Source organism: Pituophis catenifer, unplaced genomic scaffold (genome assembly GCF_029215685.1).
Source record: "Pituophis catenifer annectens isolate HBS135680 unplaced genomic scaffold, rPitCat1.0.hap2 SCAF_2, whole genome shotgun sequence".
NCBI classification, from domain to species: Eukaryota; Metazoa; Chordata; class Lepidosauria; order Squamata; family Colubridae; genus Pituophis; species Pituophis catenifer.
In genome coordinates this window covers 164,795,173-164,816,990 of record NW_027256882.1, presented here as the reverse complement: position 1 = coordinate 164,816,990, position 21,818 = coordinate 164,795,173, and the positions used below count along the sequence as shown (strand labels likewise).

The 21,818-nt window shown below is 42.0% G+C and overlaps 1 protein-coding gene across 2 annotated transcripts in view; it reads left to right on the top strand.

Annotated features, from left to right (window-relative positions):
- Positions 1-21,818, top strand: part of RARG (retinoic acid receptor gamma) — a 99,781-nt gene that overhangs the window by 42,249 nt on the left and 35,714 nt on the right. Inside the window, exon 1 of one of the 2 annotated variants that reach the window (XM_070934972.1) lies at positions 7,872-7,916. The exons of the other annotated variant lie outside the window; for it this stretch is intronic. The gene's annotated coding sequence lies outside the window, so the exon portion shown is untranslated. Of the gene's footprint in view, positions 1-7,871; positions 7,917-21,818 lie in introns of those variants that run through there. 2 annotated transcript variants of the gene reach the window in all.

The following is a 21,818-nucleotide window of genomic DNA, read 5'->3' as shown; positions in this document are numbered from 1 at the left end:
CACAGCTCAGCCACAAAGCAGAGCCCGTGCAAAGCAACTTCTGGTTTGAATTAGTGGCAGGCGGGCCAGGCTAATTGGAACCTTTCTGATCTCTGCAGTGCAGCCAGAAGGATGCAAGGAAGAAACCCTCGCCGGGTATGAGTCTCTACTCAGCAACGAAAAGCCACAAGCAGGGGAAAGGGGGAGCAGCTGCAGGGCAGAGTCTTGTGTCAGTACAGGCAGGAGATCTTTTGGGGGAGTGTGGGGGGGATGCTCCTGTGTGCTCAGGAAAAGTTCCCCGAGTTTATTATTTACTAAGTCAACTGAACCAACTAATGTCCTTTAAAACTAAGGTCTCCCTCCTATCTACACTTCCTCGGTTATTAAGGGTCCAGGAGTGATTCTTGCATGGAGGGAACTTTCTTTTTTTTTTATCTCCTCCCCCCCCCATTCCTTTTAAATATTGGGAGGAGGAGATGATTGAATCTGCAATTTAAAACTATCCATTGTGAATGCTGGCATGCGGTATTAGTTTTGGGGGAAAGCCTAAATGGGGTGCAGAGCAGGGTTTGATTGTATGTGAAAGGGGATTGTAATTCAGCGGGATGCATTCCTCACAGTTGGGAAACGATGGACATAGGAGTTGCACGGGGCAAAGCACATGGGGGTAGGGGGTTCCTTCCCACTGCCCCTGTCAAAAGACCACCAATTAATCTTGTTCATAGATAGTAAGAATCTCAGCCTGTTTTGTGGCAAATCCAGAGGATTCTCTTTCTGGCCTTGATAATGTAGCATGCCGGAACCTTTAGATTTGTGCTGTTTTTAAGTCTTTGTAGATCTGTAACTTCCCTCCCTCCCTCCCTCCCTACTCATGGACTACACTCAGTGTACAGAGCATGGGTGGAATGAAAGCTTGAGAGGAAAAACACTTGAGGTTACTGCTCCACTGTGTATGTGAATACCTTGCATGCAAATCTGAAGCCTTTTGCTGCAAAGGCTAAACGCAACATCGGCAGCTTTTAAGTTGCGTTTAAAAAACAAGGGCTCAAAACGGACTTGTTGCCAAAGCGATGGTGAGGGGACGGGTGGCCGAAGACGGGCATCAGTGGGAGAACTGTGAAGCCGTTTCCGAAGGCTGCAGGACAGAAGGAGCCTGTGGAAAAGCTGAGCCAAAGGAAAAAAAGCAAGGGCCTGCAGAGAAGAGAAGGGAAGGGCTGCCATGGAGCTGGGTCATGTAGAGGTTACTGCACCCAAAGGGGGTTCTTGCGGAGTTCATACCGCTGGCTCGGCTGACGCTCCGCTCGCTCGCTCGGCCTTTGAGCTGGAAGGAAAGGGAGAGGCTGCCGGAGAGGGAGGTGGAACAGCCTGGCCTGGTCTGGCTAACCACTGGCACAGAGCCTAGCCCAACCAACACAGAGAAAGTCCAGATTACCTGGGGGGGGGCAGAGGGGGTCTGTGTAAACCCAGTTTAGTTAGTGGGGAAAGCTGATATTGGTTTGCCCAAACTCGGCAAGGGACAAAGGAATTTAAGTTTGGCATAGGGGCTGGGGAGGCAGGGAAGAGGCCTAACTCAGCCAAGACAGAGGGAGGTACAAATGTAGGCCTTCTCCAGCACAACTAGCAAGTGTGTATATATTGGCCCATTTAGTGGAAACAAGACAGAGAGAGGAGGGTGAAAAGATCTTAGCAGCCCCGTGTGTGTGTGTGTGTGTGTGTGTGCATAGATGAGCCAATTTATTTCAGCCTCTGGGAAGGGGCAGGCTCCACCATGATGGGGCTATTCAGCCATTTGAGAAGCAAAATAAACATTGGCACATTTTACTGAACAATCTCAGAGATTTACTCTGTCGAAAAGCAGATAGCCAATGAACCGGATGGGGTCAGAGAGTATTGTGGGACAGGTATATGAATATTCTCAATTATCCAGGTCATGGCTGTCCCAAAGGTGGTTTTTTTTCCCCAAAAGACAAGTGGACTTACTTTCTTGATTTTTTTTTCTTTGAAAACGTTTTGCTTCTCACCCAACAAACTTCTTCGGTTCTGGTAGAAGGTTCTTAGATGAGAAGTGAAACGTTTTCAAAGAGAGAAAAAAAAAACCCTAGGAAAGTCCAGTTGCCTTTTGGAAAAAGAACCTTTGGGACTATGGTGGGACATAGTCTGGGAATGCCATACCAATTGGGAGCTGTGAGAGCAAGTGCTGCATTGACCACGGGGATTAACTAAAGTGGCCAAAACATGTGTCTTATAGCAGGAGAACATATAAGTGCCTGAAACTGCACCAGGTTGAGAATTGAGCTGCCTTGCTATGCTCAGATTTAGTAGTTGGGTTATTTCATTGCACAACTGATAAATTCCAGAGAGGGAGGTGTGATGACTGACTGACTGACTGACTGACTGACTGACTGATTATGTGCCAGCCACATAGGCTGATTTTCTCCAAGAGGATCTGTCCCCAGGATAATCCTTCAGGTCTCCCAATGATGCATTCATCAACACTGCAACTGATTTTGGACTTGCTGCTGGTCGTCCTTCTTCTTCTCTTTCCTTCCATCTTTTTCAGCATCAGAGCCTTCTCCAGAGAGCTAGATCTCTATAGAATGTATCTAAAGTAAAATAATTGACAGCTGGCTCAGGTTGACCTTATGGACAGCCCCACTCCACATTCACTCCTTCAATGGGATTCATCTCATCAAAATTTAAAGAATCTTAAAGCAATATTTCACATTCTAAAACAATTTCTATTTTTTTCTGTTAAAATGGCCACAGGACCACTATACATAAATTTCATTATGCTTTCCTCTCTCCCTTTTGGGGAGGTGTATTCATGTGTCCAGATCATTCATGATAAGATTCTAGGGATGTGACAGTGTTTTATAAGGGAGGTAGGAAGTATGTGCCCAGGGTTATTTATCAGCCAATCAATAACCTCAGAATATTTCCCACTCTCTTCTCAATGAAGATAACCTGGCTACCATGGCTGCCAAATAATTTAGGGCTCCATATTTCTATATTTGCAAACTTATATTTTGATACAGTGAAACTGAGTTTTGTTCAAGATTACTGCTGAAGAAAGTTCCCAGATCCATTGAGAGCTCATGCATCTCATTTAACTGCTCAGATAAACTTTCTAAGTTCTTATTCCACATGGTTCTATTTGTCACATCACTTACTTGATAAAAGACTGGCATCAAATTTGGAATGAGATTTGTAGAAAAAAAATAAGGGTCAAAGCAAAATGTTTGTCCATTGAGGGTCATATTTGTAGATTCAGGGCTGAAAAAAGCTTGGGAGGACGTATTATTAATGATTAATATATGTGACTAACATAAAGCGAGTTTACTTAATTAATTTGCTTCCTTTTACGTGATGAAAAGGCCTTTCAAGAGTCTGCATGCCAAATGTAATAATATTTGGCTCAACAATATTTATTACCATTTTTACAGGTGCTATGAAGAAAGAGAGATTATGCAGTAAACCATGATGTGGGAATTTGATTTTGGCTTGTGTAAACCAGTTATTGTAGTTTACAATTCATGGTTTATGGGTCAATATGTTCTAGCTAATTGTGTCAATAAACAAATCATTTATTTGTTTATTTATTGTTTGCTTGTAGTGCCCTGGTGGATTAGGGCTCTGTTCTCACAGTGGCAAAGCAACTGTACAAGGAAGCCCACTATCTCCCACAAATGGCCTTTAGAGGCTGTTATACTTCCCATGACTTCCATGAATTGGTCCAATTCTTTTTTGAAGCCAGCCATAGGTGGTAGACTGTACCACATCTTGTGGTAACAAATTCCAAACTTTGGTTACAAAAATATTTTCTTTTGTTAGTCCTGTTTCTTCCTTCAGTTGGTTTCACTGGGTAACCTCCAGTACTATATTTTGGGAAGGGGAAAACAGCTTATTCTCCACTTTATCAACACTACACATGTTTTTATATACCTCTATTATATCCCCTCTTGTTTGCCCCCTTTCTAGACTACAGAGCTTTAAAAACTAAAAATGTGGCAAGATTTTCTCATAGCGAAGTTGCTTCAGCCCCTTGATCATCTTAGTTGTCCTCCTCCAAACATTTTCTAGCTCTCTTATATCCCTTTTGAGGTACAGTGACAGAAGTGCATACAATATTCCAGATGCACTCTTGCACCGTTGATTTATGTAAGAGCATTATAATATTGACAACCCTTTTTCAATACTACGTCTTATAGTCCCTAATATGCTGTTGGCCTTTTCCGTGGAACTGGACATATACAGGGTCCACACCTTCAGTCAACTGTTTACCATTCCTCCAAAGTCTCTTTCCTCATCAATCACTGCTAACTCTGATCCCAGTAGCTGATATAAGGATTTTTGGCACCGAAGTTCGCTACGTTACACATGCTCATGTCAAATGACATCTGACATTTTGGTGCCCATTTCTCTGATGGGCTTTTTGCAGTCCCTTATTATTTTTGCCATTCTGAACAATTGAATGTCACCAGCCAATGTGACTATTCCACTCATGTCACCCAGTTCCAGATCATCTATAAATGTCTTGAGAAGCACCAATCCTAGGAAGGCTCCACTAATTCCATCCTTTGTGAGGAAGGTCCATTTACTCCTTGTTTTCTATCCTTTAGCCAATAGCGTATCCACATGAGGATACCCCACACCCCATCTTTTACATGATTGTTAGGCTTACTGAGAAGTCTTGGATGATTATCAAAGACTTTTTGAAAGACTTTTTATATTTCATTATCTTATCTTTCCTCCAGCAGCCAGATTGGCTTGATGACTTTCCAATGCTGAGGATGGAGTTGAACCCGATCCTCAGTTCTAGTCCATCATCTTATCCATTGCATCACTCTCCCTATAACCACATTGTCTGTAATGCATGAATCCGCCCAAAGAGCTAAATGGCTTTATTGAGGGCAACAGTATTACCTGTGACAGGCAGGTGTTATCTATCAATAGGTGGATGCTAGAGTCAACTCATTTTGAAATGTTTCATTTGTTGATTTCTGCATATTAAGCTCTGGTCCTATTTGTAGGGACAAATTAGATCCAGAAGGGATTTTGCATGTGAAAAAGTGATTACTCCAGTTAGTTCACTTGCCACATGGCCAGCTTATACTCTGTGAATATGTACTGCTCCACTACAAAATTTCTTATAGCGATTTGAGAGACTGGCTGGGAAGAGTGGGGGGGTGGGGAGACTGTACATCTGAATGTGGTAAAGAATGAATCTGCTCTGTGCTGTGACATGGGAATGTAGCAGTCACATAAATCAATATCACACTGTTTTAGTTCTATTAATTAAATTCAGATTCCTCTGCTGTGCCCAGATATTGTACTCACTGAGTTTTTTTTTTTAAGTGAATAAAACATGCATTTGCAATGTGGAATTATTTATCTCTTTAACTATTCTGATTATGCGTACAAAAGCAGCAAGATATGTTTTGAATTCAGAGTTGGTTTATTTTTTATATATATGCACAAAAGACTAATTATTTGGGTAGCTTTCCAAAATCCCATCCCTTGATTTTGGAATTAAGTGTTGGATTTCAGAGCTAAATTCCTGTTCCACATAACTACGTGGACATGGGAAGAGAAGAAGCTGCTTTCTATGCTGTGATTTGGCCATGAGTAATTTATCTGCTGGGGTTCTCCATGATAATAATTAAGACACAATGAGCAGAATAAACATCATTTCAAGTACTCTGCTGAATGCTCTATTACTGTACTTGCAGTAATCCTACTTAAAAGTTGATTCCAGGGATCCAAAGCTCCTTCCTACAAAGATATTCCAGGACTATTACAGGTAGTCCTTGACTTTCAACCACAATGGAGCCCAACATTTCCATTGCTAAGTGAGACAGTCGTTAAGTGAATTCCCCATTTTATGACCTTTTCTGCCACAGTTGTTAAGTGAATCACTGCAGTTGTTAAGTTAGTAGCATGGTTGTTAAGTGAATTTGGCTTCCCCATTGACTTTGCTTGTCAGAAGGTCGCAAAAGGGGATCACATGTCACTGGGACACTGCACCCGTCATAAATACGGACCAGTTGCCAAGCGTTCGAATTTTGATCATGTGATCAATGTGGGGCTGCTGCAACGCAACAAGAGCCGAGGTGGTGCAGTGGGTAGAGTGCAGTACTGCAGCTACTTCAGCTGACTGCTAGTTCAGCTCAAGGTTGACTCAGCCTTCCATCCTTCCGAGGTGGGTAAAATGAGGACCCAGATTGTTGGGGGCAATATGCTATTTAGTATACTGTCTTTGGTGTAAGCCGCCCAGAGTCCTCGGAGAGTGGGCGGCATAGAAATACGAATAATAAATAAATAAATAAACGGTCATGTATGAAAAATTGTCATAAGTCATTTTTCTCAGTGCCATTGTAACTTCAAATGGTCACTAAATGAACCATAGTAAGCCGAGGACTACCTGTACCACCTATTCACCATTTTGGGTTGCTGATGGGTTCCCTTGTATTTATTCCATGTGGACTTTAGTGGAGTTTCCTGTATTAATTCTCTGCTCATAACTTTTGCCAAGCTTGTTAGGGGATTATAAAGGAAAGGTACCTATTTTCCCCTCTCACCTTTCAGGACAAGCTTATGTCTTCTATTCAGCCATTCTCCCGCTGTGAATACAGAAGTGTGAGCCCTTTTTCAGGCGATACATTTTGCTGGCAGAGGCAGGCGTACAAAAAGCAGCTATTTGTAGCAAGGCGACAACTTCCCTGGGATCAACTTTCAAAGTTACTCAACCTTCATCATGGGGGCAGGCAGCACCTCTTCCAGCACAATGGAAATAGGGAGCTAAATTGGGAGGTCAGGCCAGGCCGTATCATGCCGCACTTAATCCCCCGCGCTTTACTTTATCCCCAAATCGGTTTGTTTTATAGGTTTACTGAACTCAGACTAATGATAGGGCCGTCTCCTCTCGGATTATAAAATGCGGTGTGTTCCCTCGGTGGGCGATCTGTCAGCCTTGCCTCCCGAATGCACGCGTGTTTACTCAGCCCTCAATTCCGCGGAACTCTCTTCCGAGTAAACACGCGTATCAGCTCTGATACGTTTGCTTAAACTTCGCAGTCTTCTTCTGCTTGCTGCATTCTGAGTGCCATCGTGGGTGCGGCTTGGGAAAGAGAAGCAGCAACAGAAAGGAGGAAAAACAAAATAAACCCAACCAAACCCACACACACACACATACATACACACACGGCCGCCAACAACAGCCCTGCCTACGTGCGCGCGCGCGTTCGCCTATTGTTCCTTGTTGCGCGCTTGCCAAATCACTGTTTGGGCGCGTTTCCTAGGTCCTGCTCGGCGTGTTGTGACCCCGTATGTGACTGTTGTGTGTAGTCAGATTTTGTGCATCCGTCCCACAGGGTCCAGCCCCTTTCGCTCCCAAGCCACGCCCACCAATTGGGGAGTCCTTAGCCGCTTTCGCGGCAAGGTAGCAGCTTCTTCAGCGAGCAAGCTGGAGCGATCGGAAAGGCTGGACTTCTCAGCTCCCAACTTCACGCGGGACGTGTATTACACGCGGGAGGCAGAGAAGGTGGCGTGTGAGCGCGAGCGGGCTCGTTTGATAGCAGCCCGAGTTATTCCTCCTCTTCCCCCCTCCCGCCGCCTCTCCGGGAGGGAGGCGAACATTTCCTTTTCTTCTTGGATCACCAGCACAAGCTCACTATTAGTAACATCATCATCATCATCATCATCATCATCACCACCATCCATATTTTCGCCACCGTATCTTCCTTCTCCCTCGCCTATTTTCACTGGAAGCGGATTCCGGAGCGGAAAGATGTACGACTGCATGGAGGCATTCGCCGTCACGCCGCGACAGCTCTACGATGTTACTAACCGGAGCGCTTGCATGCTGCGGAAATCGAGCATCAGTCCGTTTGCCTTGGGCTTGGATCCCTTCGGGTGGCCCCAACCGGCCAGCCTACAATGTAGGTGGATTGTCGCCGATCGGCACTAATGCTTGGTCGTCGTATATGGGGTGGAGTGGAGGGAGGGAGGGAGGGGGGAGGGTAGGAATCGAAGCGATGGGTTCGTTTTCCGAAGAGTGTCGATGCGGGTGGGGTTGTAAATGTAGAGCAGGGCATAGCATAAATCTCCCGTGGGCCTTGAGCACGAGTGGATCTGAGGGGCATCCTGCTAGGGGGCGCTGTTTGCTGCGTAGGCGGAATTGCGTGATGGATTCGATCCTAATTTTCCAACTTTTTGATTTCCTGCTTTGGAACTCCAGAGTTGCAAAAGAGGGGACATTGGCATCAGGGAAGAGGGATAATACAAGGAACCAAGCCATTCCCTCGCTGCCTCCCTCCCCCCAGCCCTCGGTCTTTTGATGGGAGGAGGACATGCCTGATTGTCTCTCGGGAACATTTGTAGCCGCCGCCTTTCTTCGCTTCTGATCTCGGGAGAGAGTTCACTTTCTCGGCAACTGGGGAATACCTCCAGTTTGTGGGTCTTTGTCTTGACTTGGAAGCTCATTATGAACACCAGATGAGGAGGAAACTTTGAAGTTTCTTTTCAATCCCTCTTTTTTTTTTTTTTTTTTTTAAATAAAGGGCCCGAGTATGCGCGCCTGTGTACAGAGGAACGAACCAGAAAGTATAGGGGAATGAATATCTGGAGAGAGACTATGTTTAATTTGAAAGTTGGAGAGGAACAGGAGGTGATGTTAATACTTTAAAAGCCAGACAGCTGTGGACTGATTTTAACTTTCGTCCCCCCCCTTTTTTGGAGGGGGGGAAATTGTGATACAATGCGCGCGCCAATGTGCGATCTTGAAATTCGCCTTTCCATTCCACCATCAGATGCAACCAGATCCCAAAGCGGGGCAGACCAGTCAGTGTGGCGTGGCGTGGGGGGCAGGGGGAGGCAGATTAGACGAAGCGATGCCTTTATTTTCAGTCGCTCCGGAGAATCTGGAAGTGGAGGCGGCGGTGTCGGAGAGATCTGTCAAACACCCAAGGGTGTCCCCAGCGGATCCTCCTGCGCTCCCTTTTTTTCCTCTTTGAGCAGCTGCCAAATCGCTTCCCTCCTTGCCCGCTCTCTTCTCTCTCTCTCTCTTTTCTCTCTCTGTGTCTTTTTTTCTTGGCACCCATCGCGGGTGTTTACAACTTGGAAAAGCAAAAGTCTTAGATGTATATTTATACACACACACACACACACGCCCAGCGGGTGCAGGCTCGCAGCCGCGTCGCAGGGGAATACCTGGGGATGGAGTTTTTGAGTGTTGAGTTCCTTCTTTCCCTCCCTCCCCCGCGCCCGATGGGAGTTCGCGCCCGCTCCCTCTTAGCTCGCTTTCAAAGCGGTTTCATTTGGAGCGGCCCCACCCCGCCCGGGCTGCCCGAGCGCTGGCTGGGAAATGTGGCGCTTTAACTCTTTCGCTGGCTTGCTGAAAAAAAAATCAAAACGCTCCTTGGGAGAATCTCGGCTTTAGCCCCGATCGTTTGAGGAGCAAGAAGACGCTTCCCCGTAAAAAGAGAGGGGAAATAGTAGTGGGACAAAATTGCCTTCGGAAATCGTGGCTCTCCCAACGCTGGAGGCGTCTCAGGAGATACTCGATAAACCGTCTATCAGAAATAGTATAGGTCTCCTGCGAGAGCAGGGGGTTGGGCTAGATGACCTCGAAGGTCCCTTCCAACTGTGTTACAGCTGTTGCTGTTACTGACATGGCAGGGAAACCGCAATTTCGTTAGTGTAGAAAGGTTTGAGTGGGAGAAAGGCCTGTCTGAGATCATTTGAGAACACATACTAATAATAATTCTCCTTTTCCTCTTCCTTTTCCAACTAATCAGACTTAAGTAGTAGGGAGTGCCTCTGGGCATGAGCAGGGTAGGTGTATTTTTTTTTATAGCTTTAAATTTCCTGGCCATAGTTTTGGGGTAAACTTTAATTGGGGTGCCTCCTTATAAATTATAATGCTTTCCTTGTGGTAGCCTGTATGAACTATATGGTATTTAGATACCATCTCTTCAAGCTGTTGCCCTCCAGGTAAACTAAGACTACAACTCCCCTAATCCTTAGCCGTTAGCCCTTGGTTTGTCTGCTTTGTCCCAATACATCAAGAGGACAATAAGTTGAGGAAAGCTGATTTATGGATTTGGCACCGCCTACAATTCATATGACTTTTCAAAACATAAAACTGAGTGGGTTTCTTTCCCGAAGGTTTCATAATTCCTCTTTAGAGTGAAAGAGTGCACATGATCAGAAGAACTAACAATAGCGGTAATGTGGTGATGCAAATACAATGTAGAAAAAAAGGTTTCCTAATGATTTCAGGTCAGCTGGAACTATATGACACAATACTGCCTCTGATGATGACTCCCATAGCAGCTACAAGTACATATGCATCAGAGCATCGTGATGTCACCAATATTGTCTTTGCTAACCAGCATTGTGAACCTGACATTTTTCCCTAGACTTTGCTGCAGACTGAAAGCAGTGCACCTCTGCCTCAGGTCTTATGTTTTCGGGAACACATTTCTAGTACGATGTTTCTGTCTGCCTTTTATTTATTTTTATTGATCAGGTTCACAAAATTTTGGAATTTTGTTTTGCAATGAAGTGGGAATTTAGGGAGCAATCAGGAGACAGCTTTAATGAATGTCAGCAATCACAAATGAACTTATCATACAGGCAATGTACATGCTTGCAAATAAGCATATGCCCTTGGGCAGAGCATCTATTATATATTGAAGAATGTTGATTATATATGTCCCTTCTGGGTTGATGATGTGCTACAATTTAAGTATGAATAAAAGCAACTGAATAGAAGCAACTGAATCAAATCAAATATACAAGGAGGGCTAGTAACTTCACTGAACTTTATAGGATCCTTTTGCTTGAAACATTAGAACTTGATTGCAGAAAATCAGGTCAAATAAATGGCTTCAGAGGAACTGGGAGGATGGTGACTAATCTGTGAGGATAGTATGTAAGTACCATGGGTGTGATTGTGTATAGAATTAGATGGGCCATCCAGAAATCCCAGAGCTGTCAATTAAGGAAATTTACATCAAAAAAATTCTGTAAGATAACAGTGACAAAACATTTCCATATTCTCATTAAGAAAACCATATAGATGTTCTACAAAATCACCAGGGGTTAGCTTGACCTGAGGGAAACTTTAACACAAGGCCTCAGGAGATGAGAGTCCCAGACAACTCTGATTGATCCTGAAAAAACTAAGCAGAGTTGGATCTAGATAATACTTGGATGGGAGATCACCAGGAAATCTGTGGGCTGTAGACTAGTATGAAAAAAAATATTTCTGAAGAAAGCCACAGCAAATGAATTCATATTCATTTTAATAGAACTACAAAGGTTTTACAAGGATGTGCCCATGTTGTCTGCCTGAGGGAATCTTTACTAGAATCAACCCTTGTAATTGAGCCCCTATATCACTTCTGCAGGTGGTGAGTTGCTTTGAAGGTATCCAATTCAGGAAGTCTTCCTTCTTGTTTTCTTCCTTTACCTAACAAGAGAGCCAGTCCTTTGCCCGGGTATGGGCATTTCTAAGGGAACATATATTTCCAAGTGTGGGACATACTCTGTAGCATCAGGAATGCCATTGCTAAGACAAATGGCTTATATAGCACCCCAGCTGCAAACATTTTACGGCTGGTTATAAATGGCTTGTTTGAAGCTCCACCGAGAAGAGGGTAGGAATTTCCTCAATTTCAGTAATTTAGTCTTTTAAAGCCCTCCAACGACTCCTCCTTCTCAAACTGAGCTAGCTGGCATTTGTGGAGGAGCAGAAGCAGGGACCCTGAATTGGAGAGAGCAGATGGCCCCTGCCTGGGTTGATGCTGGACACAGTCTGGGCGCTAAAAGTGCTGAGCAGCTACCATTCATGCCTCTGGAGACTATTGAGTAGTCTGACTTTTTTTCAATTTCCTGTTTCCTTATTGGTGGATCAGTAGCAAGATAAGATAGTGGCACAAGATAACTAACCCAAGCTGCATATTCAGGGCTGCAGAGATACTCTGTGAATAGAGGGTACTGCTTTGGTACTGGCTAGTCTTAATCTTTGGCATGTTTTAATCCAGAAGAGGAGTAAATTACTTTATCTCTCTGAAAGCATGTTCAGCATCCATTAAAGAGTACAAGTGCCTGTACAAATATCTTTTGAGAGGGATCCTACCCAGATTAGTGCTTATTAGTAACAATTAGTAGTTGAAATAAACTGCATGCCAAAACAACTAGATACAAATACAGTTCTTTTCTTTTCCTGGTGCCGTCACTCTGCTGAACACTTAATTTCTACAGTTCTGTCTTCTGTCTTATATTACCTACTTTTATCATTCTCATCTGTTCCACTACCTTCTCCATTGGTATTATTATTATTGCGATTATTATCCTTTGTTGTTATGATTACTTTGTTGTTTTGCATCTACACTGAGAGCTTCTGCACCAGGGACACTTTTCTTGTGTGTCTAATCACACTAATCACCCACCCCATCCTTTGCCTGTGCTCTGCCCTGCAGACTAAAGCCTAGTAAGAGATGAGACTGAGTAACCATTTCTTAATCTGAATCAAACATGTGGGTGGATTTGTTGCTGTTCTTCTCAATATATAGGCCTCACAGAAATATGCAGCACTCTGAAAGCAGCACCAGTTACATTTTTAACATTGGCTATGTATGCGAAGATATTTTTTTAACAATAGCTTGGAGGGTTTTAAAATAATAGCTAATGATGTTTTGCCTATAATATGGTATAAACATAACTACATATCATATGGTAATCTGAAACACATGTTGAAAAGGAAACCTATCAGTTTAAAAGTAAAAGAATAGAGATTTAAAATCTTAACTCTAGCAACTGAAATCAGTTTAGGTCCACCTTCAAGATTTCATAAGCCGGAATATTATAGCAGAATTGAGGACACACACATATCTGCAAATATGATAGCAAATATTATATAAGGTGAGATCCCTTTGAAGGAGCAAGGCAAATGGAGAATCATGATTTCCTTTGTTATACCAGAGCGGCTTGTTGCAGCATCCCAGAGTTGTTTGTATATTTTATACTCCGTACTGAGAGAAATTTTGAAAATAAGAATAAATTTCTTATTTTTTTAATTAAGAAAGTGTTTAAGCAATAGAATCAATCCTCAGCAATCTAGTTTTCATAAATGAGAAAAACAAATTGAAAATTGAAAAAATAGAACATTTTTTTTTATTGGAAAAGTTTTACAAGTACATTTTCTCCCCAATTTCCCCCCCCAGCCCTCCCTGACCCTCCCTAACCCTCCCTACCCCCCCCCCCCCCAGAACAAAATAGAACATTTTAAAGCCACAATGTACTGAAGGAAATTAAAGGTCGTTGGGAAAGTTCAACTCTAGACCTTGGGGCTCATCTCTGTTTCTTAACCGAGGGAGCCAGCACTGAAGACTTTTCTGTCATGTGGCCAGCGTAACTATACACTGAGGTGCACCAAGTGCTGTTATCTTCCCATCGAAGTGGTACCTATTTATCTACTCGCATTTGCATGCTTTTAAACTGCTAGGTGGGCAGGAACTGGGGCAGGTAACGGGAGCTCACCCCATCCCACAATACTTAGGTCTCAAACTGCCAACCTTCTGGTTGACAAGCCCAGCATCTTAACTGTTAAGCCAAAGTATACAGGTTGCACATTGATGGTGCACATCTCATCAAACATTTAATTATCCGGCAGATAAACCTTTCTCTTTAGATCTATTTTACAAGGCCTTTAGATGTGTGCTACCATTTACCTATTCTGACTAAAATGATTGAAAAAATGGTCCAGAACTTTTTTGTCAGTTATGTGGCAGCACCGAGCTGACTTGATTTTCTTAAAATGCTAACTTGGGAGACCACCAAGAACACTTAGGCAACTAACTTGTTTTTTTTTTTTTTTTTAATTCTGGAATGAGATGATGGTAAAATGCGTCTCTATTGTTGTTTGGGAAAAAAACACCCGCATGGACATACTGCCCGGACACCAGAATTGAGTTCACTTGGAAAGGTAAACTCTTTAATCTGCGATTCACAAACTTTGTGATACCATGATGCATGAATTTATGCGACACTTCCCCTATGAACAGAATTAATGATTTCACCATTTACTTTTAAAAATTAAATTTGAATCTGTGATCATACATCTCAGACTTTGTAACACTGCAGCCTCACAGGCAAAATAAGAAGCAAAGGCGAGAGCAGGTTTCCCTTGTGTAGGCAAGGCTGATCAGGTTTCTTAGACAAATCGCTAAGGTGCTTATGATCCCCAGGCCATCCAATCCCACTATTTGAGAACCTCTGACTTAATTCTTTGCATTTTTAAAAAACGGGTTTGCAAACCTTCCTGCAATTATTATATTTCTTTGTATAGAGTTGGGGAACTGAATGGAGAAATGGGAATCATATCTTTTTTTTAACGTGTGGAGCTGTGCACTTCGGATAATGTATTCTATGAATTTATCTTGGAATCTCCTTTGTGTAGAGATGGGAAAATTTGGCCTCCATAAGTGGAACAATCCAGAGAGTTTCTCATCCTTGATTCTTTTGAGAATTGCTGAACATCTCCTGCTCCTCCTCCTGAGGGATACTTATATTTTGAGGACAACAAATAGCTATGTGTGATTGGCTTTCATACTGTTTTGTTCCTCTCTAATTGGTTTTATAGGATAGGAGGGATAAAACACCATACCAGGCAAGGCTGTGCTTTTAAAAATAAATCCCAAACTACAGTTTATTGGCAATATTGTCCTGCTACCCATCTGTAAAATTATTTTTACAGATATATCAAATTAATGACATCCACACAATTATAGTAATATCAAAACAGATATTCAAAAATTATGAACAGAGAAAACAATTAGAAGTCAGTAGTGGGAGACCAAAACAAAATAAGTCTAAATTGATTGAATACTACAGCCTACAATCAGCTATCCAGATCATTCAAGATCAAACCAAAATTTGGTCATATCAAAACACATAAATAGAAAGCCTGGGGAAATTCTAACTAGCATAGCAAAATTACACTCAAACCAGAGAGTTTCAGCATTGAGTTTGAGGGCTCAGTGTATCATTCTGTTGATCTGAAGTAGAGTCTCTTCACAGTACCCTTGAAGATGGGACTAATCATGGTTGGAGAGCTCGAAGTCACAACTGAAATGATTGCAGCTTTTTCTGAAATGATACTGCCTCTGGAAATGCCAATATCTTCCAGGGGCCCACATTCTCTGGACTCTACTGGTCAGTGTCTATCTCCAGACATATTTCCTTCCTAGTCCATTAAGGCATTTGTTGATCCCTACGTCCCATGGGGGATGCTGAATAGTTTATAAACATAGAAAGATAGATAAACCGAGCATAGAGTTCTCTTTTTTTCTTTGCTGTTCCTGCCTGATTCCTCCAGGCTGCTGATGGTGTGTACAGAAGCTATTTGGAGAGGATTAAGTTCGGGCTAAAATGTGGTGCTGTCCAGGAAATAACAGGCCTGATAAGAGCTTGGCCTGACAACAGCTTGAGGGAGGCTCATGTAAGCTTGAGTGTGGTTTCTGATACTTCTGATAAACAAGGCCTTCTCTCTTCCCCATTCAGCTGGGTGGGCTGGAATTGGGAGTTTGAGTGGCAGTGTTATAGATGAGGAATTCTGGGCGAGCATGAATGAGGGTGGAGGGAAAGGAATTCATGGTGCAATCTAGCGGTTCAGGACTTTGAAATTAAGGGGGTTAAATATACCATGGGGTGGGGGTGGGGGAGCACAATAAGATACTGGCAGGGAATTTTTTAAAAATAATACAGATTCTCTAGATGAAGACTCGCCCTGTGCTTGCCTTACTATGAGAATTAATTAAAACTCTTTGCTCTGTAACTCTTACTACCACTGAGATAGTAAGGTTCAGGGATGGGGTTCTTTAAGTGGATTTTCTTCAAGTAATACATTTGGTGGAGAGGCCTACATTCCTCCTATTTCAGTTGTTTTACTGGACCACATTACTAAGGCTGAGTGCGCTGGAAAGTCAGCCTAACTGTTTACCAATGTAGTGGTGGGAGGATTTTTCCCCCTGATTTTTCTGTATGGATTAATCCTTGGAGAGAGAAGTTCAAGCAAGAGGCTTGAAAGTGAGTCAAAATTGTTGAGCCTTTGTCCTAACTCTGCTATCCTTTTCTGTGGCAGCCATAGAGAAGCTAATTTTGTGGGTTGTGTGGTTTCCAGCTTGAATGAGTGTATTTATTTAAAAAATGTGCATAGTTGCCCATCTCACCAAATGGGCAACGTATAGCAAGCAGATAGAACAATAAGCATAAAAAATAAAAAATCACACACACACACAAACACACACACACACACACACACGACATATAAACCATAGACAATGAGGGATACGAGTATCCAGTTCAACAAAAGAATTGTGATTAATACTTAGATGTTAAATACATTTTTGGCTGAATCCTTTCTCAAATGATTATGTGCTTTTATTTAGACTTTCTGCCAAGCACCTATCTGTCTGTCATATACCTGTTTTCTGAATTTCTCTGCTATTTTGTTCAGATAGGTTTAAGACGGCAGAATCAGTTCCTGAACTGAAAGACAGATTATTTGATATTAGTAAGATCCCTGGCCTCAACAGGTATTAAGAGCCTTGATGGTACAGTGGTTAATGTACCCTGTTATTAACACAGCTGCCTGCAATTTCTGCTGGTTCGAATCTCTCCAAGGCTCAAGGTTGACTCAGCCTTCCATCCTTTCTAAGGTAGGTGAAATGAGGACCCAGTTTGTGGGGGCAATAAGCTGACTTTGTATAAAAATATATACAAAAGAATGAAGGCTATTGCTTAACGCATTGTAAGCCGCCCTGAGTCTCCGGAGAAGGGCGGCATATAAATCAAATTAAAAAAAAAAAAAAAAACACCTTTTCCAATTCTTCTCCAAACATTTTGCACTTCAAATCCAGTTACCCCTGTTCATCAGTCATACTAGCTAAGTGCCAGTGACATGACCGGTTGATTATCATTTTGCTAGGGAACAGAGTTGACATGAAACCACTCTTTTTTTTGTTTTTGATTAATGTATTATGTGAACCAAGCCAGTATAGTTTACTTATGAGGCAGAAAAGTGGAATGTGAATTGACATTATCTTCATAATTGTTGCAATAGCAGCAGCAAAAGTAACTACAACCATCATCACACTTGTAAACCATGAATTATGGCATTGCATGTAGTGTAAGTTATACAATAAACAATCATTAATACATGGCTTAGTGTGATTTGAAGTCATGTATGAATCCTGTCTGGAATGGACAATGAAAATGAAAAAAAAAAATAATTCATGGATTCTAGAAGAATCTCATGATACCTTTTCTGTTTTTTCTAGCAGTCTTTTACTATAATACATTATCTTGGCACCTGGCTTGCCATTTTCAATAGATGACACAAAGTATTTAGAAACCAGTTTCCCAAATTCAGGGTCCATGATTGTAGCGTGCAAGTCTTCATTCATGGACCTTTACCAGAAATTCACACAATGTTTCATATTTATAACTCTCCTGATATCTTTTTACCACTTCTTGACCAAAACAGCCAAACTCTGTTGAGAACATGACAAGAACATGGCCTTTTGACTGGTAATGCTGCAATCTTTTCAGTTGGGAGCAATTTTAGCAACCCCAGTTTCAGTCTGTTTCCAATGGGATGCCATCTACAGTATTATTATTATTTTTACTACCCGTCAACTACAAGTGGAATTGCCATTGATTTTTTATTTTGTCCTGTAAAGTTCATCCCTTCTTTATTTTCATTCTGTTGTGTTCCATCCAGACCAAGGTGAAAACTTTGCACTGGGGGTGAGAAGAGCAACAGTCTGCTAAGCAGTCGTTTGAAAAAAAACAAAAACATTTCTTTTAAAACCACATGTATTTAGCTAGCTGTTTGTCAACTTAAACATGATTGCCTATTATTACTACCCATGAAATGTCAAGAAAGAAAATACAGATTTGGAATGTTAAAACTAACAATCGCCAGAAAAGGTTTTCTTTTTCCTTATTTAGTTTTGAACAGTAAGGTTCAAGTATCACAGCAGTATAACAATGATGTGCTTACATAATATGTTAAAAGCATTTTTTTTTTAAAAAGTTGATAATTACAAAGTCAAGGAAATTGTGCTATTTAAAAGCCCAAAGTGAAGAGTTATACAATAATGCCCATTACAGTGCTTTTGATTTATAGTTATTGAGCTGTGCATTAAGTTCATTGTTCAATATGTAACTACCCTTGCCAGCCCCTCCTCAAAACAGAAGATAAGAGGATGCTATGAGTATCTATACCAGAGGAAGTTAGATAATCCTTCCCCTCCTCCCCAACAAACAAACCAATTGCCTCCTAATATTGAGAGCACTGTTTGTCAGGGGAAGATAGCATCCACAGTACTGGGTTTGGTAGATTATTTGTGGCAACTTAAATTGTTGCAGCATGCATGTTTACAGGTTAGCGGGTAAAAATATTATGAAGCTGGTAGGTATTTTAGCGGAGGGACTGAGGTAGATTGATGTACAAACCAAATGTATTAAGATCAGAAGTAAATAAAAAAAAAAGGAGTGCATTGTTGTGATGTTTAAACAGAAATAGAACTAACATATCCGTTAGAAATGTCATCCATGAGCATGAAAGTTGATTTTACCATGGCCTTCCACCACCCAGTATTCGTCAGATGTGGTGAGTTACAGTTTTCATCCTTCCCAAATAGCACTGCCATTTCTTGTGGTTCCAGACATCTGGAGGGCACCAGATTAAAGAAAATTTACCAGTTGTTGTTGTTGCAACCTGGCAGCATGTAAATAAGATGCTGTCCAATCCAGATCTTTGCCCATCTACCTTGGTATGGAGGGTTCTGACCAATGACTATTGTCCAGGATTTCAAAACAGGTATTTTTCCCAACCCTATCTGGAAATGCTGAGAGCCTGTGATTTAGGGGTTCAAAAGATAATGTGTAAAAGAAGGCTTTAATTAATTTACAGTGATTTCAGCCAGGGATGTCCATGTGCAAAGGTAATACATACAACTGTGCTTTTATTTCTGCCCTAACTCCTTTTTCAGGTTTTACCGCTATAGATTACAGCTGCCTTCTTGCTATTTTTAAACTATTTTAATGTGCTTTACATGTGTTGACATTAGTTTTAATTGGATGCCCGTGTTTATTATTGTGTACTTACCCTATGTGAAAAGTCCATTTACCAATGCTTTAAATAAATAATCAGACCAGAATGCCTACTTTTGGGGATTTTTGTACTAGTAAATCTTGTTAAACTTGTGTCCAGATCCTCTAGACCTGTAGAGGAATATCATTAGTCTACCTATCAAGGCCTCTCCCTTGGCAAACAGTGCGTCAAATAAGATGGTTTAAGAATCCAAACCTGGTTTGCAAGGAAACACAGAGGGTAACTCTGTGCAGAGTAAGGGAGTTTGCATGTTTTAATGAATCCCAGAAGGAGTGACTCAACTAGCTTCTATCCAGCGAAAGCTATTTTGGGGTAAAGAGATTTTTTTTTTGTTTGTTTCCCTCTGACTTGGACTGAATGAGTACATTGTGCAGAAAAACATTTGCGGTTTGAAAAAAAAAAATGCAGTGGTACAGAATCCTTCTTTAACGTCTTTCAGCCCAAAGCATAGTAAGTTAACATGTATTCTCAATCTACATAGTACTGAATGAAACTGCTATGCTCGATGACTGTATACCTGGGTCTCATATCTGGAGAACAAAATAATGAGATTTTTTTTGTGGTCCTGCTCCCTTGCTGGCTTCCTACAAAAATCTAGGCAGCTTATTTGGAATCAATTTTGCACTGGGAAATTGCAGATAAATAAAAAAATCCAGCCCTTGCTGTACAGTGTTATAGCACACATATTGCATGGCGTATCTGTTAATGGTTGTCTTCTGATATCTTCAATGAAACAGCATCAGACTATGGTGTAATAAGAACAAAATCTATGAAGATAAATAAATCAGATTTTCGTATAGCAATTTTTTATATTTTTAAATCTCTCAATCTCAAAGCGGATGATCCAGCTGATATTTTTCAGTTCATGTTCCATCTATATACTGTAACTTATACTGTAGAATGGTTATGTTTTGGGTTTTTAATATCTGATGTTGTGTGTATATATATGTGTGTGTGTGTGTGTGTGTTTATGAGTCATTGAGTCAGTCTTGTATCCTGACAATTTCCTGGACAAGTTCTTCAGTTTTCTTGGCAAGATTTTAGAAATGGTTTGCCACTTGCCTGTTTCCCAATGTTGAGAAGAGTGACTGACCCAAAGTCACCCAACTGGCTTTGTGCCTAAAGCAAGGCTAGAACTCCAGTTTCTAGCCTGGTCCCTTAACCACTACATCAAGCTGGGTCAATATGCAATAATACACACTTGGAAAAAGCTGAGGCATGTGTGGTGAATGGAAATAAACTACTGAAATATCTGTTAATTCCCATATCTCACATGTCCACATATGCAAGTGTAGTGTCCACCTGTACATTTAAAATGAATCTGGATTCCTTATCTGTCCAATGAGTTCTCAAACTGTACAATATGAGGTGAAAAAAACTCCTGACTATCCCACTTTTGGATGTGGATGTAGAAGAGAATAAATGTTTATGGATGTACACAGTCCTACTTTAAAAAAAACAACCAAACAAGCCTATGAAACAAAAGCCACATCGCAGTTGAAAAGCTACGCTAAACTTTTTTTGTCTGATGGATGCTCTAATTAACTGCCTGAAGTGAGGTAATTTGTCAATCTCCACAGGGAGGATTTCAGAAAGATGGCTGTCCCTTGCAGTCTGACATGTGAGGTGAAATTTGGCCACCTTGCAAAAAATAAAAATAATTCAACAACTCTTCAAGGTTCGGACACACCTCATGCCTTCTGTTGGTTACTGAAATATTAAACATCCTACCATGCCTGATAACCCAACCACAAAAAAGTAGGCTGCCTCTTAGCATTTGCTACCTTTCGCTGTTACCAAGGGCCAGCAGGAGAGAAGAGTCCTGTGGGGCTGCCAGCCATATTTCATGCTGCCTGTCCTGTTTCAGTGAAGGTGCGGTGGCCTCCTGCCCCCTGGGAACGTGCCTGGGTTTGTTCCTTCTGTTGGAGCATCAGATCACTGTCAGTGCAAGGGAATTTATGGCTCGGCCGGCTCTTCCCCTCTGTCCAAGGAGGCGGGAGAGCCCCCGTCCTGCTGGGGAATTTATTTCCTGCCCTTTGCTTCCACCTGTTGCAGAACATGCTCTTGATCTCATTTAATGATGCCTCAGAAGCCTGACGGCCTGCCTTCTTCCAGCAGCCATAGGAGGAACGTTGGGTGGCCTTGGCATTCGTCCTTTGGCTATGGAGTGATCATTTCATGGTGTGTGGCTCTGGGCAGCAAGCTGGGAGCTGTCTAATGAGAAAGGGGAGGTCAGGAAAACAAGAGCGTGTGCCAGGCTCAAAGAAATCAGCAGTCTGTCCCAGACTGACTGGATTGGGGGTGGGGGGGGAGAGATTTTTCTCCTCCCCAGTGGATTTGGTTTTCCCAGCCTGTGGGAAATTTGTACAGAGAAAGGAACAGAGATGGAACATGGGTGCCCTTTTCGCCACTTAGAAAATGGCCAGATGCAAATCAAACATGACACATGCCATTGCTCCTCCTCATGCCTTCCATGTCACAGTTTATTGCACCAAATAGCAAACAGTTAGGAACTAACCCCCCCCCCCCCCGCCCCAACATAGCAATTGAACTCCACCAGGGAAATTGTTATGTCTGCGGAATTATTTCTGGTACTTTGTAAAGTCCCACATCCTTGATTATTTTATTTCATTGTTACAGTTTATCCTCTTTC